This window comes from Schistocerca nitens, chromosome 8, assembly GCF_023898315.1.
Source record: "Schistocerca nitens isolate TAMUIC-IGC-003100 chromosome 8, iqSchNite1.1, whole genome shotgun sequence".
Taxonomy (NCBI): Eukaryota; Metazoa; Arthropoda; class Insecta; order Orthoptera; family Acrididae; genus Schistocerca; species Schistocerca nitens.
The window spans coordinates 441,419,596-441,435,255 of record NC_064621.1 but is presented as its reverse complement, the minus strand read 5'-3'; the positions used below and the strand labels follow the sequence as shown (position 1 = coordinate 441,435,255).

Genomic DNA, 15,660 nt, shown 5'->3' with positions numbered 1-15,660 from the left:
GCGCTCACCTGCACGGCGCCAAACACGCATACGACCATCATTGGCACCAAGGCAGAAGCGACTCTCATCGCTGAAGACGACACGTCTCCATTCGTCCCTCCATTCACGCCTGTCGCGACACCACTGGAGGCGGGCTGCACGATGTTGGGGCGTGAGCGGAAGACGGCCTAACGGTGTGCGGGACCATAGCCCAGCTTCATGGAGACGGTTGCGAATGGTCCTCGCCGATACCCCAGGAGCAACAGTGTCCCTAATTTGCTGGGAAGTGGCGGTGCGGTCCCCTACGGCACTGCGTAGGATCCTACGGTCTTGGCGTGCATCCGTGCGTCGCTGCGGTCCGGTCCCAGGTCGACGGGCACGTGCACCTTCCGCCGACCACTGGCGACAACATCGATGTACTGTGGAGACCTCACGCCCCTCGTGTTGAGCAATTCGGCGGTACGTCCACCCGGCCTCCCGCATGCCCACTATACGCCCTCGCTCAAAGTCCGTCAACTGCACATACGGTTCACGTCCACGCTGTCGCGGCATGCTACCAGTGTTAAAGACTGCGATGGAGCTCCGTATGCCACGGCAAACTGACTGACACTGACGGCGGCGGTGCACAAATGCTGCGCAGCTAGCGCCATTCGACGGCCAACACCGCGGTTCCTGGTGTGTCCGCTGTGCCGTGCGTGTGATCATTGCTTGTACAGCCCTCTCGCAGTGTCCGGAGCAAGTATGGTGGGTCTGACACACCGGTGTCAATGTGTTCTTTTTTCAATTTCCAGGAGTGTAGCTCAACAGAGGAAAATGTCATTTGATCCAAAGCGATATCTACATGGTTCTACACTCAAAATATGAAAGAGCATGTTCCTCATCTAGCAGGAGTGTACCGTAGATCACTGGTAGCGTTCCCAGAGATTGGAATAAAGAGCAGTTCATTCCCTGTTTTAAGAAGGATCGTCGGACAGACGCACTAGACCATGGGCCTGTATCCCTGACGACAGTCTGTTGTATAATTTTAGAACATGTTTTATGTGCAAGGCATTATGACATTCCCGGAGACAACCTCCTCTATAGAAGTGAACATGGATTCCACAAATAACGATAGCGTGAAAACCAATTCGCTCTGTTCGATCTTTGGTGCAAGGATGAGCAGTTGGCCTTTACATGCCAACTGTAACGCATTGCGGATAAATAGGCACGAAAGACGTATGTTTGTATCATTACTGAACCAGTCACATTCCACTAAATATCTGAGAGTATGCGTGAAGAGTAGTTTACAGCGCACATAAAAATAATCGCAGGTCAGGCATATGCAAGACTGAACTTCGTTGGAAGAACCCTCAGAAACTGTGGTCCATCGACGAGGCAGACAGCTTACAAAACCTCCCCTTCAAAAAATACTTGAACACTGCTCGTAATAGATAGGATTGATCGAGCAAATAGAGAAGAACAAAAGATGAGCAACGCCTTTCTTTACAGATTCATTTAATAAGCGGCCAAGCATCACGGAGATGCTCATTCAACTCCAATGGCAGACGCTGCAAGAGAGGCTCTGTGGACCACAGTTTGGTTCACTTCTAAAATTCTGACAGCGCACATTCCTAGAAGAGTCATTTGATACAATGCATGCTCCTTCGTACGTCTCGCGAAAAGACCACGAAGGTAAAAATATGATTCGAGCTCACACGGAGGCTTATCAACAACCGTTCTTTCAACGGACCGTTACTGATGGGATAAGAAAAAGGGGGGAGTGACAGTAGTACACAAAGTATCTTTCGGCACAGACCATAAGGCGACTTGCGGAGTGTCGCTGTAGATGCAGGTGTAGAAGTGATAAGATACTCCGTATTGATTTCGGTAGATATATTCTCCACGTAATTACGTTGTAGCAATTTATTCTTCTTAATATCGTTGTTCCAAGGGGCACTGCAATCTGCCGTGGCACAGCCATGTTTGCAGACGTAAACAAAGTACACTGATGAGCCAGGACACTATGATCACATCCTTAATAGCTTGTTTGTCCGTCATTGGAACGAAAGACATCACTGATTCTGCGTATCAGGGATCTGACATTTGTTGTTAGGTTTGTGAAGGTACGTGGCATTACATGACCACGCACAGGTCATGTAATTCACGTAAATAACGGGCCACCGATTTGCGTACGCGGTGGCGGGACCCGATAGCTAACCACATGGGTTCTATAGGACTTACATCAGGCGACTTTAGTCGCCGAGACATCAACTTGAGTTCACTATAACGTTCCTCAAACTATAGTACCACAGTTCTGGCTCCGAGAAACGGACAATTATACTGCTAAAAGAGGACATCGCTGTCGGGAAAGTATGAAACATGAAGGGATGCAAGTGGTTCGCGGCCGTCAGCTTGTCTTCGATTACTACCACAGGTCCCATGCAAGGGCAGCAGATTGTCTCCCATAACATAATACTGATCCAACCAGCCTGCGTCCTTGGAGCACTGAACGTTTCGAGCCGCCGTTCACCTCGATGACGGCGTTTTGTGGAGGTGACTATCGACCTGGTGTAGCAAAAATGTGATTCACCGGAAGAGCCGACACGTTTCCATTGATCGATGGATGAATCACTATGGTCCCGTGCCCACTGCAATCATTACTAATAATGTCGTTGGGTGAACAAGTGAACATGTAAGAGTGGTCTGCTGCGGAGCGCCATATTCAACAATGAACGATGAACAGTGTGCTGCGAAACACTTGTTGCGTGCACCAGCATTGTGCTCTTTCAGCAGAGATGCCACGGATCACTATCTGTCGTACTTTACAGAGCACACAAGACTCCAAACCCCACGTTCTGTGAAGAGTCGCGGACGTCGAATCATTTACCTCATAGTGGTAGTTTCAGTGTCTTACCTCTTTCCGTAGATGATCACGACAGTAGCACGTGAACATTCGACCAGTGTCGCCGTTTTCGTGATACTCGTTCACAGGCTGTGCGTAATAATAATCTGCCCTTTGTCAAAATCGCTTATCTCAATGGATTTCTCCATTTGCAGGCAATATCTTCAGTAGGATGATCCCCCATCGGTGTCTGTTCCGCTTTCATACTTTCTTTACAGCGCCACCTGGTGGCATCCAACTTCACGGTGGGCAGTGGCTATAATGTTTTGGCTTATCGGTGTATATTACTGTAGTTCCGGTCAGGTTCTATGTGGCTCCAATTCTGCTAGAGATCAAATCTCTATTAACTGACAATATTCCCAAGTGCTATTCAGCGGAATGTGGAACGTTCAGCCTCTAAATGTATGTCACTCTTCACTTCTTTGTGTATGAATACTGGTGTAACTATACACATGGCTGTATTACCAAAATCTGGTTCTTCTAAACTGCTCCCCTGTTCTGTCTAGATGGCATTTGCAAATCTCCAAAAATATTCAATTCCCTATCCACAGCTTCTGAAACAGTTCTTACAGGATATAGAAAAGAATGCTTTATTTTTAATTTAGATATATAGTCATTAACGGGTATTGATTTGAAATACCCCAAATGTGCACCAACGGCGAATTATAATTTCTTATTGTGTTACCAGTATGATTTTTGTAGCCTACTACTTCCGTGTTTCCTGTGTTACATTTTGGTCTTGTTTACTCACTTCAGTATACTATGATTTTAAATCTTGTTTTGTGTCGGAATCAATTCTTTGTTAAGCTTACGTAACTTCGTACCACGGTACGATTACAGCAGTCTATTTTGAATTATCAAATGGAGTTGTAATCTGTAATGTAGCATTTCCACTCTTGAGATAGCTGTAAGGGTACATTCCGAAAGTAAATAAATTTTAAAAAATAAATAAAAATAAAATAAAAACTCTGCAAGAGAGCGCCAACGTGGGAGCGCTACTTTACGAAGCCAATCATGTGTACTGAACTATAGGAGCGTTATAATAACCTCCCACTCGTTGAGTATTTTGGAAGGGCTTCACGGCCCAACGACAGCTAGTAGCTTACAAGTAATAAGTGAGTTGTCTACTAGTATTATACGTCACCGAGAGCTCTACAGTGGTCTAGGAGCATCTACGTCCTGGCCGATGCCCTGCAAGCCCCTTGAATGGACACAGAATCTTGGACATGTAAACTTTGTTTAAGTCTTTGTGATCAGGTGATCACTGAGGGCTTTCGTGTGTTTTACGTTGATACTCCTCTTAAGCCTCAGAAGTGTATTCACTCTACCTGTAATAATTATGATGATTTTCAGTTTTGTCACTAGGCAGCTGTGTAGACATCTTGACAATCTGCGACAATAACTTTCGTGTGCAATACAGCACATTGTGACGACAACCATATCAAATGAGTCAACAGTTTGTAAACCTCTGGGCCTACTGCATAACAAATGTCTTTCAAGGACCTAATAAATTTTGTACATGTTACGCTGTTATGAGTATTAGTTTTATTTGAATCGAAGGCCTATTTCAGCTACACAGCCATCATCAGGTTACGTTTTCGAGTCTTGACATCCATGGAATATCGTTCTTTCTGTCGCTGTCTATTTGTTACTGATTATAATTAATGTTAATGTAGCAATAACAATCAGGTTTTTAGTGTGTTCTGACTTTCTTTTACCAGTGCTCAGACATAACTCTTAGTTTGTAGTTGACATTTAGTGACTGCAGTTGTGACGGGTGATAAGCGACTTTGTTATTTCTTTTGTTGTCTATTTGTTTACTGATTATTTTATTTCGTTGTTATTCTAGTAGTAATCAGCTGTGTGCTACAGTATGTTCTGACATGTCATTAATAATAGAAATAAACTTAATTTCCAACTGAAATTTCGTGACAGTAATTACGCCAGGCGATCAGCGCGATATGGTATGATTAATACTTTCCGGTTGAAATTTCAAGACAGCAGTTATGTCAGATGTTCAGCGCTATTGGATGGTTACCACACAATATCGGTGATCATTTAACACAATTGCTGTGATGAAACTGATGAAATGGCTAACATACAATATCGCTGATCATCTGACATAATTGCTGTCACAAAATTTCAACTGGAAGTTGTTGTATGGTTACCATATAACGTCGCTGATAATCTGACATATTTGCTGTCACTAAATTTCAGTTATAAATAATTGTATGATAGCCATACAATATCGTTGGTCATCTGAGATAATTGCTGTCACGAAATTACGACTGGAAATTAAGTTTATTTTTGACCATTATAAATGAAATGTCAGAATATACTGTAATACACACATGATTACTACTAGAATAACAACAAAAGAATATAATCAGTAAATAAACAGACAACAAAAATAACAAAGTTACTTATCATCTGTATCAACTCTCTCTCTTTCCAAGCATTTATCACGATTGGTGGGTTCTGCTGTTGTGGTTAACCGGATTTGACGTGTTAATATTAAGGGGTGGTCGGATGACCTTCCTGTCGCCACCCCATACCCCCCTGTGACAGAATGCGTGTACCCCAACTGTCTGCCCCTAGGGTAATCCGTGGAATAGTGAGAACGTGTTTCAGATGTCTGCGAGTCGTGTAACTGAGGCGGAAAGCCCAGTATTCACCTAGTAGGTTGTGGAAAACCGCCTAAAAACCGCATTCTGGCTGGCTGGCACACTGCCCGCTTCATTAGTCCGCCAGGGGCATTCGATCCGGGGCCGGCGCGCCTGCCCAAGCCCGGGAAGCAGCGTGTTAGCGCTCTCGGCTACCCTGGCGGGTTATCATCTGTCACAACTGCATCTGTCACAACTAGAAACTAAAATTTATTTCTGATCACGACTAAAAGAAAAGTGAGAACATACTACAAAACTGATTATTATTACTACATTAACATCAAATATAATCAGTATCAAATAGATAGCAACAGAAAAACTACACTGCATGGAAATCAAGACTTGAAAACATAACCTGATAACGGTTGTATAGCTGAAACGGCCTATAGTTCAAATAAAAATAATTCTTATAGCGGCGTAACTGGTTATACAAAATTTACACTGATAAGCCAAAACATTACGACAACAGCCTACCGCGACTTGGGGTGCTGCCTGGTGGCGTTGCGGGCACGTGACGCGGTAACAAAAGTGTGTAAACGGAGCAGACACCGACGGGGATAACACTAGCGAAGATATAGGTTGCAAATGGGAAAATCCATTGAGATAAGCTACTGTAACAAAGGGCAGATTATTATTACGCACAGCCTGTGAACGAGTATCTAGAAAACGGCGACACTGGTCGAATGTTCAAGTGCTACTGTCGTGATCATCTGCGGAAAGAAGTAGAAGAACAGTGAAACTACCAGTAGGAACTAAATGGCTGAACGTCCATGACTCTTCACAGAACGTGGGTTTCGGAGGCTTGTCTGCTCTGTAAAGCAGGATAGATAGTGATCTGTGGCATCTCTGCCGAAAGAGTGCAACGCTGGTGGACGAGCAAATGTTTTGGAGCGCACCGTTCATCGTATACTGTTGACCATGGAACATTGCAGCAGAGCACCCCTACGTGTTCCCATGTTGACACAAAGACATCGACAGTTACGATTGCAGTGGGCCCGGGACCATAGGGATTCGATCGTCGAACAATGGAAACATGACGGCTCTTCGGGTGAATATTTTTGCTACACTAGGTCGATAGTCGTGTCCAGAAAAGCCGTCATCGAGGTGAACGGCGGCTCGACGCAGGCTGGTGGGAGTAGTATTATAGTACGGAAGACATCCTCCCGCGCTTACATGGGACCGCATCACTTCATGCTTGGTATCTTCCCCGACGGCGATGTCAACTTTCAGCAGTGTCTGTGTCTCGGAGCCAGAAGCGTGCTACAATGGTTCAGAGAGCAGTATAGTGAACTCACGTTGATGCCTCGGCGTCCAAATTCGCCTGGTGTAAATCACATGCAACCCATCTGGGTCCCGTTACTTACGTGATTACATGACCTGTGCGTAGACATCTAATGCCACGCACCTCCAAAAACCTACCAACATACTGTCGGAAGCCAGATACGCGGAATCAGTGATATATTTCGTTCCAAACACAGAGAAACATGATATTAAGAAGGTGGACATAATGTTTTGTCCCATTAGTGTATTATGTCCTTGAAAGATATATCAAATGTCTTGTCTTATATTCTATATTCCAATCTATAGATCTGATGGGGGTCTCCAGAAGATCGATGTGTGATGGAAAACAAAATTATTTTGGTGAGCAAGACAAGCATTCTACCGTTTAGACCCAACTAGATACCACTTTGGACGTAGTTCGACTGGTACGGATGTGAACTGTACTGTTATTCAAGCCCCGACAGCTGGACCGAACGTCCCGTGTAGGTAGGCGATCCTCCTGTGGCGAACGATTCTGGTTACGCAGACGTCTTCTGTTGCAGACGGAGCCTGCGGGCGTCGCGAGATGTCGACGCTCACCCGACGCTGCCCGCCGACGCCCGACACCGCCGCGCCTCCACTGGTGAGTAGCCAAGCACCGTACAAACGAGTGACTACCCTGTCTCAGTCGACTGCTCGTGTCAAGTGTGGCTAGTGTAGTGGCATAGCTTGTAATACCAATAGCAGCTGAGTTTCACTTGTCGCTACAGTGAAGCGCCAAAGAAACTTATATAGGCATGCGTATTCAAACACAGAGATATATAAACAGGCAGAACACGGCACTGCGGTCGGTAGCTCCTATGTAAGATAAGTGCTTGGCGCAGTTGTTAGATCAGTTACTACTGCTACAATGGCAAGTTATCAAGATGAGTGAGTTTGAACGTGGTGTTATAGTCGGCGCACGGGTGATTGGACATAGCAACACCGAGATAGCGATGAAGTGGCGATTTTCCCGTACGACCATTTCACGAGTATATCGTGAATATCAGGAATCCGATAAAACACAAATCTCTGAGCGCTGCGGCCGAAAAAAATCCTGTAAGAAAGGGACCAACGGCGACGAAAGAGAATCATTAAACGTGACAGAAATGCAACCCTTCCTCAAATTGCTGCAGGTTTCAGTACTCGGTCATCAACTATTGTCGGTGTGCGAACTATTAAACGAAACATCATCGATATGGGCTTTCGAAGCCGAAGGCCCACTCGTGTACCCTTGATGATTGCACGACACAAAGCTTTACGCCTAGCCTGGACCTGTCAACACCGACATTGGACTGTTGATGACTGGAAACTTGCTGCCTGGTCGGACGAGTCTCGTTTCAAATTGTATCGAGCGGATGGACGTGTATGCGTATGGAGACAGCCTCATGAATCCATGGACCCTGCATATGAGCAGGGGACTGTTCAAGCTGGTGGAGGCTCTGTAATAATGTGGCGCGTGTGCAGTTGGAGTTATATGGGATCCCTGATACGTCTAGATACGACTCTGACAGTCGACACGTACGTAAGCATCCTGTCTGGTCACCTGCATTCATTCACGTCCATTGTGCACTCCGACGGACTTAGGTAATTCCAACAGGGCAGTGCGATACTCCACATGTCCAAAATTGTTAGAGAGTGGCTCCAGAAACGAGTTTAAACACTTCCGCTGGCCACCAAAATGCCCGGACATTACCGAGCATACCTGGGGTGCCTTGCAAAGTGCTGTTCAGAAGAGATCTCCACCACCCATTACTCTTACGGATTTATGGACAGTGCTGCAGGATTCATGGTGTCAGTACCCTCCAGCACTAATTCAGACATTAGTCGAGTCCATGCTGCGTCGTGTTGCGGCACTTCCGCGTATTCACGGGGAGCCGTACACGATATTGTGCATGTGTACCAGTTTCTTTGGCTCTTCAGTGTAATTGTCGTTTGTGTTTACATGTCGGGGCCAAAACTGCGTGTGTTCTGACATTACTGAACGGTGGAAGTGAGGTTATGAAGGATCATCTCTTTTACAAAAAGTGGGAAATAAAAATTATTCCATTCCGTCTTGGAGTGGTGGTACGACAACCTTCTATTACTACTATTTAGAAAACAGTCGTAGGCTAAACAAAGTTCTTCATTAACTCAAGAGCGACGCGTTTAGGCCGGATTGTGCATCATCAGGCTATCTGAATAATACAAGGGGTTGACGACATTACAATAACTCCGACGTCGTCTTATCCTGGAGTGCGATAAAAGCAAAATATGCTTCATAATCCGACCGAATAAAATTACATGGAGAAGCATAACGCAGTTCAAGTTAAAAAATCGGAAATTTTCTGCAAAAAAGGAGCCGTCAAGAAGGTGTGATACCGAATAAGAACCTAGCGAGGTGACGCTGTGGTTAGCATACTGGACTCGCGTTCGCGAGGATGACGGTTCAAATCCACGTCTGGCCATCCTGATTTAGGTATTCCGTGATTTCCCTAAATCGCTTCAAGCAAAATCCGGAATGCTTCCTTTGACAGGGCCCGGCCGACTTCCTTTCCCATCCTTTCCTAATCCGATGGGATCGATAAAACTTTCTCCTCCCGCAAATCAAACAACCAACCGAATAAAACGTACTAAAAGACAACGTATACAGAAAAGAATATTAAAAATTATTGAAATGAAATCACCGGGATCAGGCATGAGTATAGAAGGAAGAAGAAAGCGAAAAATGCGTATTACCTCATAGAGGCGACGACAGGCATAGCAGCGCAGAACAGGACCTCATGCAAACTATAAACACAATCGCACACTGCAACGTCACCAGAGGTCCGTCCGACTCGGTACTTAGCTTTCGATGTAGCATGTCCTGCATTGCGTAAATTCCCATATTCTCTACTATGTTTTCATTTATTTCCTAATTTATTCATTACTATTTAAATTTTACGCCCGCTCTTATCACATTGCATACCCGACTGCAGCGCCACGTGCCGACTACCGTTACTACTAGCCCAGTATTTTCCATGAGCTCCTGTCATTCATATGTACTCAATAAGTTAATACAGACGGAGTGTCATAAGATCTGTACACGGCATTCCGGTAGGTATATAAAACATGCATATTCATATTCGATGTGTCAAAATTTCTAAGGAATCGATGAAGAACTTTCAGAGATTAACAATACTGTACAACCGTTCATTTACGTGTAGATAAATAAAAATGTAGATGTTCGTGAGTGCGAAATCTTAAATTTCCCCAAGTCCTTCATTGATTGCTTTGAAATTTTTCCATAACGTTGCATTAGAATACATGCGTATTTTAATAAACCTACTAGAGCGCCGAACATAAATATACATGTTACAGCTATAGGGGATATCAATAACAATCTATACCTTTGTTAAGGTTCTTCAGTAGGTAGCTTTCGTAGATTTAAGATTTTGAACACACGAACATTTACACTTTTATTTGCACTAGCATCGTCTGTGCTTGAAATTCGACCAACTGAGTCAGATGATCCGATCTGTCATAAGAAATTGTCACCTATCTTAAAGTGATTCACTCCTCGCAAAACAGTGCCTAAAATTTCAGATACTGACCCAGCAAATGCTGTGTTGTAGCTACGAGTATTCTTGAAATTATTGTTTGAATTCTCTTTAACTGTTCAGTGGTTTGAAGTGAGTCCTTGATACAGTTCGCTGAAACATAAATTTTGTGTAAACGTCGGCAAATTAACTTTACCTTATGACAACACAATGTGAATGCCGTTGTGTCGCTTAAAGTAACCTCAGATGCGAAATGAATTGCGTTACAAAATCTGCACAGTAAATTCACCAAACCGCAATTATAACTCTCAAAATTATTTCGAATTACGTTCAGTGCACATTTAAATTTACCTTTCAGAATATCAATAGAATTATCATTATCAACGTCCATATTATTCTTATTAGGTAAGCAAAACCTAAAACAAATATGGTTTCCATATAATAAGGGAAATTGTAGCTATTCAAAGTGCAGGAACAGAAAATTAGAACACTTCAAATTTTGCGGTGACGGTGGCAAACAAACACAAAGTTAGTTCCGTTTATTCTTAGACGAAACTAAGTGAAAAACGGCGCTAATAAACAACGTTTGTTGCCACCGACGGCTTCATTATTACGTTTCGTTTCCCACTGTTGAAAACATCAACGACGTAGCATTTGTGGCATTGTAGCTGCCCGAGTATGCATGCGTGTGTTACTGCAAGTTAACTATTTGCAACATTTAAACACGAACCTCCCTAGAACACAACTTTACGAAAAGTTATTACTTTCGTATGTCATTTTTACTTGATCTCCCGGCGGAGGTTCGAGTCCTCCCTCGGGCATGTGTGTGTGTGTGTGTTTGTCCTTAGGATAATTTAGATTAAGTAGTGTGTAAGCTTAGGGACTAATGACCTTAGCTGTTAAGTCCCATAAGATTTCACACACATTTGAACACGTTTTTACTTTATCGATACATGTGGCAGAAGTTGGTAGCAATATGAAAGACAGAGAAAAACTTTTATCATGTGTGTATGTCTTCTTCCTTTTACCTGTCTTGATGGCTATGTACACAACGATTTTTTTGTGCACATCTATGGCACTGTAGCTGCCTGGTATGGATGCGTTACAGCAAATGAACCGAGTAAACGTGAACGTACGTAGAATACGATTTCGCGAAACGTTGTTACTTTCGTGTGTCCTTTCTACCATAGTACCTGATCGGTACGTAGGGTGGAAGTTGACAGCACTTGAATTTTTTATATTCACGTAATGGAGATTTTAATGGGTGACAGAGAAGCTATCATCAGAGCTACAAATATGAAAATATGTACCTCCCTTTACCTCTGTTAATGGCTTTGTACACTCATGATTTTTTCTTCGTGCACATCTATGGGAAAGTGCCTTAAGAATTCCATAAATTTAATTGGCCTCCTTGTATAATTAATATGAACAATCGGTACTTCAGTTTTCGTGTTGCGTATTAAAGTTATGATAAAGATTTAAATGTTCATTTGTACAAAATCGTAAATCTTCGAAAGTTCTACACCGATTGCTTTTAAATTTTGATGCGATGTGCATTCGAATACCATCGTATTTTTATACACCTATTTTTTTAAATATATATAATATATAAATAAATATCTAATATATAAAGTGGAAATGTTATTACCAAAAGTCTCGAAATGCTCCTGATTTGCTTCAAATTTTAACACAATACTCTAAAGGGCATAGGCCATAGTTGTTAATACAAATGATGTACAGTTAATAGGTAACACCCGTTTTATTTCGTGAACGGTTACACAAATCCAAACGTCGTTTTCGGCAAAAGTTAGAGCGTTGAGGGGTACTTATTTTTTGTTTTTAGCTGTGGTATTAACGGAGATATTGAAGCAAGTACGTTTCTTTAAAATGAAATTGTACACTTTTTATAACTGCATTCGATAGATCTTGAGAAGACAATTACAGTGATGTAGCGTTTGTTTAATGTTGACGTTGAAACCTGCCGTAAAACAATTCGAAAAATGTCCTATAATTTGAGAGCACGGCGGCCGGAATCGGCATTAGCGGTGCAAACACCGCCAAGTAGAGCTGTCGGTCTACGCTGTGTCAGAATGTCAACACATTTGCCTGTTTACTTGTTTTCACTGCAGGCAGCTCATTTCTGCTTCAACATTAGTTGTGTGCAGGCATGTATACCAATGAGGAAAAGTCGGATATACTACTTTTATATGGTGAATATAAAAGAAATGCCGTTAAAACAGTAAGCCATATAGGGATCGCCATTGGCTCTGAGCACTGTGGGACTTAACATCTGTGGTCATCAGTCCCCTAGAACTTAGAACTACTTAAACCTAACTAACCTAAGGACATCACACACATCCATGCCCGGGGCAGGATTCGAACCTGCGACCGTAGCAGCCGCACGGTTCCGGACTGCGCGCCTAGAACCGCTAGACCACCGCGGCCGGCGATCGCCATTGCCCGACGCGTCAGACGATTGCGCAAATTATTAAGACGCTATTACGGACAGGCTGCTTGAACGTCAAAAAGAGGACAAGAAAGAAGACTGAAACTGACAGAGAATATGAAGAAGTTGTTGTGTCAATCCGCACAGTGGATTGCCAAGGAATGTGAGATCAGCCATACGAGTGTCATTCGCATGCTGCATCGACAGACTTTCCATTCCTATCATCTGTCACTACATCAGACACTCGACGACTGTGATTTCGAACGTGGTACAGAGTTTTGTCGCTTTGCCCTTCAGCAACTGAGAAAGACCCTATGTTTTTCCAGTATGAGCTCTTTACCGATGAAGCAACGTTTACTAACCACTATAATGTAAATTTGCATAACATGCATTACTGGGCAGCTGAAAATCTACATGGCTTCGTCAAGTGCAACACCAACGGCCGTGAAGCGTAAACGTTTAGTGCATCATAGGAAATTAAGTTGTGGTACCTTACTTCATCTCAAGCGTTCTAAATGGACATGCGTACTTGCACTTTCCGATGAACATTCCGTCGATTCTTCTAGAAGAGGTACCACTGGATATTCGACAGTGTACATGGCTGCAACACGACGGTTGTCCGGCTCACTCATCTCGTGTTGCAACGCAAATACTGAGAGAGAACTTTTCTGCGCGCTGGATAGGACGAAACTCTGTTGTCAAATAACCTGCGAGGTCCCCCGATTTCAGTCCTCTTGATTTAGTTCTTTGGGGAACACTCCCAGATACAGTCTATAATGAAGCCCCAACTACGCCAGGCGATACGTGTCGTCGAACCGCCAGTACATGCTCTACCATATCATTCCCTGTAATTACATCTGTTCATCGTTCTTTAGAACGGTGATTCTTGCCTTTCAGTCCATGATCAACAATTTTATCACAAAATTAAATAAAGAATAACGATATTTTTTGGAAGACAAAATTTATGTTGTGTGATTTTGATGGTCACTAAATCATTGCTAGTAAATTGTTTATTTCATTTATGTGTGTACGAAATTGCATTGCAGTGTCAAACAAGTCGGCAGCGTGTATTGCACATAGCTGGTAACACTGTCAATACGCGCTTTGGATGAAACGATGTTTCGTTGAGAAGAATATTTACTTTGCGTTTTACAGATGGTCACTAAAGTATTTTTAATAAAATGCTTAGTTCAACGAATGTATCCCACCCATATGATATAATTTAGAACAGTGTAGATAGACAGTTTGCGACAGCATGTATTTTACCTCTAAGAAGCACACAGCCACGCAGAGGAAAAGATAGGTCAAATATTCCTTCTAACGTTTAGATATTTAATACAACAGTTGCTTTTTGCAGCGTGTAAAACTTCTTCATTTTTGAAGAACGAACAGTTGATTTCTCTGATTCAACTGACGTTAACCTAGGAGGATACGCAAATGTGAAATAGTTTTCTTATGCCCATTGAAATATGCTAGATTCTAGCCTATGTCGTATTTCCATATACAAGATTCGTAGGTGGACATGCGTCTAGGTTGGTTCAAGAGGAATTAAAGCTTTGTTCTGGGAGCGCAGGCCTACTTCATAGTATACAGCTACGCAGCCTGCTCCGAGACGCGTCCTTGGCAGTGTTTGCACCGCAATCGCCGTTACTGGCCACTGCGCTCTCACATTCTGGAACATTTCTCGAATTTTTTTACGATAGGATTCATTGCCAACATTAACAAACGGTCCATCACTGTAATTATCTTCTCAAGAACTATTGAATGCAGTTATAAAAGTATACGGTTCCATTAAAGAAACACGTTTACTTCAACATCTCGGTTGGTACCAGAGCTAAAAACATAAACAAAAACATAAGTTCCCGTCGTCGCTCTAACAATTACCGCAAGCCGCGCTTCTGTATGTGTAAACGTCCACAAAATAAAAGGGGCGTAACGTCTTATGTGACTCATTCTACACACACGGTGAGTCACTAACTATTGCCACCAACTCCGGAAGCATGATAGGAGCTGCAAATTTGTGAGACAAAGTTGCATGGGACAACGGGGGCCATAATATCATGTTGGTTTTTTTGTTTCTAGGTGGGGACGCATCACAGATATGAAGGTCAACTTTGTGCTTTTAGATGGGATGCTGTAGTTTAGTACAACGTTTCTGATAGCGGCTATCGAGATGAATCCAAAAATGTGTAACAGTAAGGTCTTTGACGGTCAATGAAGGTCACAAAGGTGGCATGAACGTCCATTTACAGAAGGTGTTCGAAGTGATGACCATTGATATCAAGGCAGTGCTGTAATCTTCTTATCATTGTTTGAGTGATATTCCTTATCACATCGGCACTTATAGAAGCACATGCTCTGACAATTCTCTCTCGCATATCTTCAGGTGTAGTTGTAACGTCTTTATAAACAATTTCTTTTACGAATCCCCACAAGAAAAAAATCCAGAGGCGTCAAGTCTGGTGGACGAGCCGGCCACGACACATCTCCTCCGCTCCAATACAATGATTTGGGAATTGTCTCTGCAACTCATTTCTAGCCATCAACGAAAACTGTGCCGGACACCAATCGTGTTCGTACCACATTCTGTTCCTTGTACCTAAAGATATTTTTTCCAATAACAGACCTAATGTTTCTTGCAGGAATTTGGTGTACTTCCTACAATTAAGATTTCCTTCGATGAAATAGAGGCCTATAATTCTGTCCTCCAGAATCCCACACCATACATTCACGGACCACGGCTTTTGGTGTGCAACTTGCCACAGCCAACATGGATTTTCAGTTGCCCAATAATGCATTCTATGCAAGTTAACATTTCCACGATTCATGAATGTAGCCTCGTCAATAAATAAAATCAAATTAATAAATGTGTCA

General features: G+C 43.0%; 1 protein-coding gene across 1 annotated transcript in view; it reads left to right on the top strand.

The window, feature by feature from the left end:
* The window catches only part of LOC126199600 (uncharacterized), a 1,222,178-nt gene that overhangs the window by 788,253 nt on the left and 418,265 nt on the right, over nucleotides 1-15,660 (top strand). The window contains exon 4 of the mRNA XM_049936527.1: nucleotides 7,347-7,426. The gene's annotated coding sequence lies outside the window, so the exon portion shown is untranslated. The remainder of the gene's footprint in view (nucleotides 1-7,346; nucleotides 7,427-15,660) is intronic.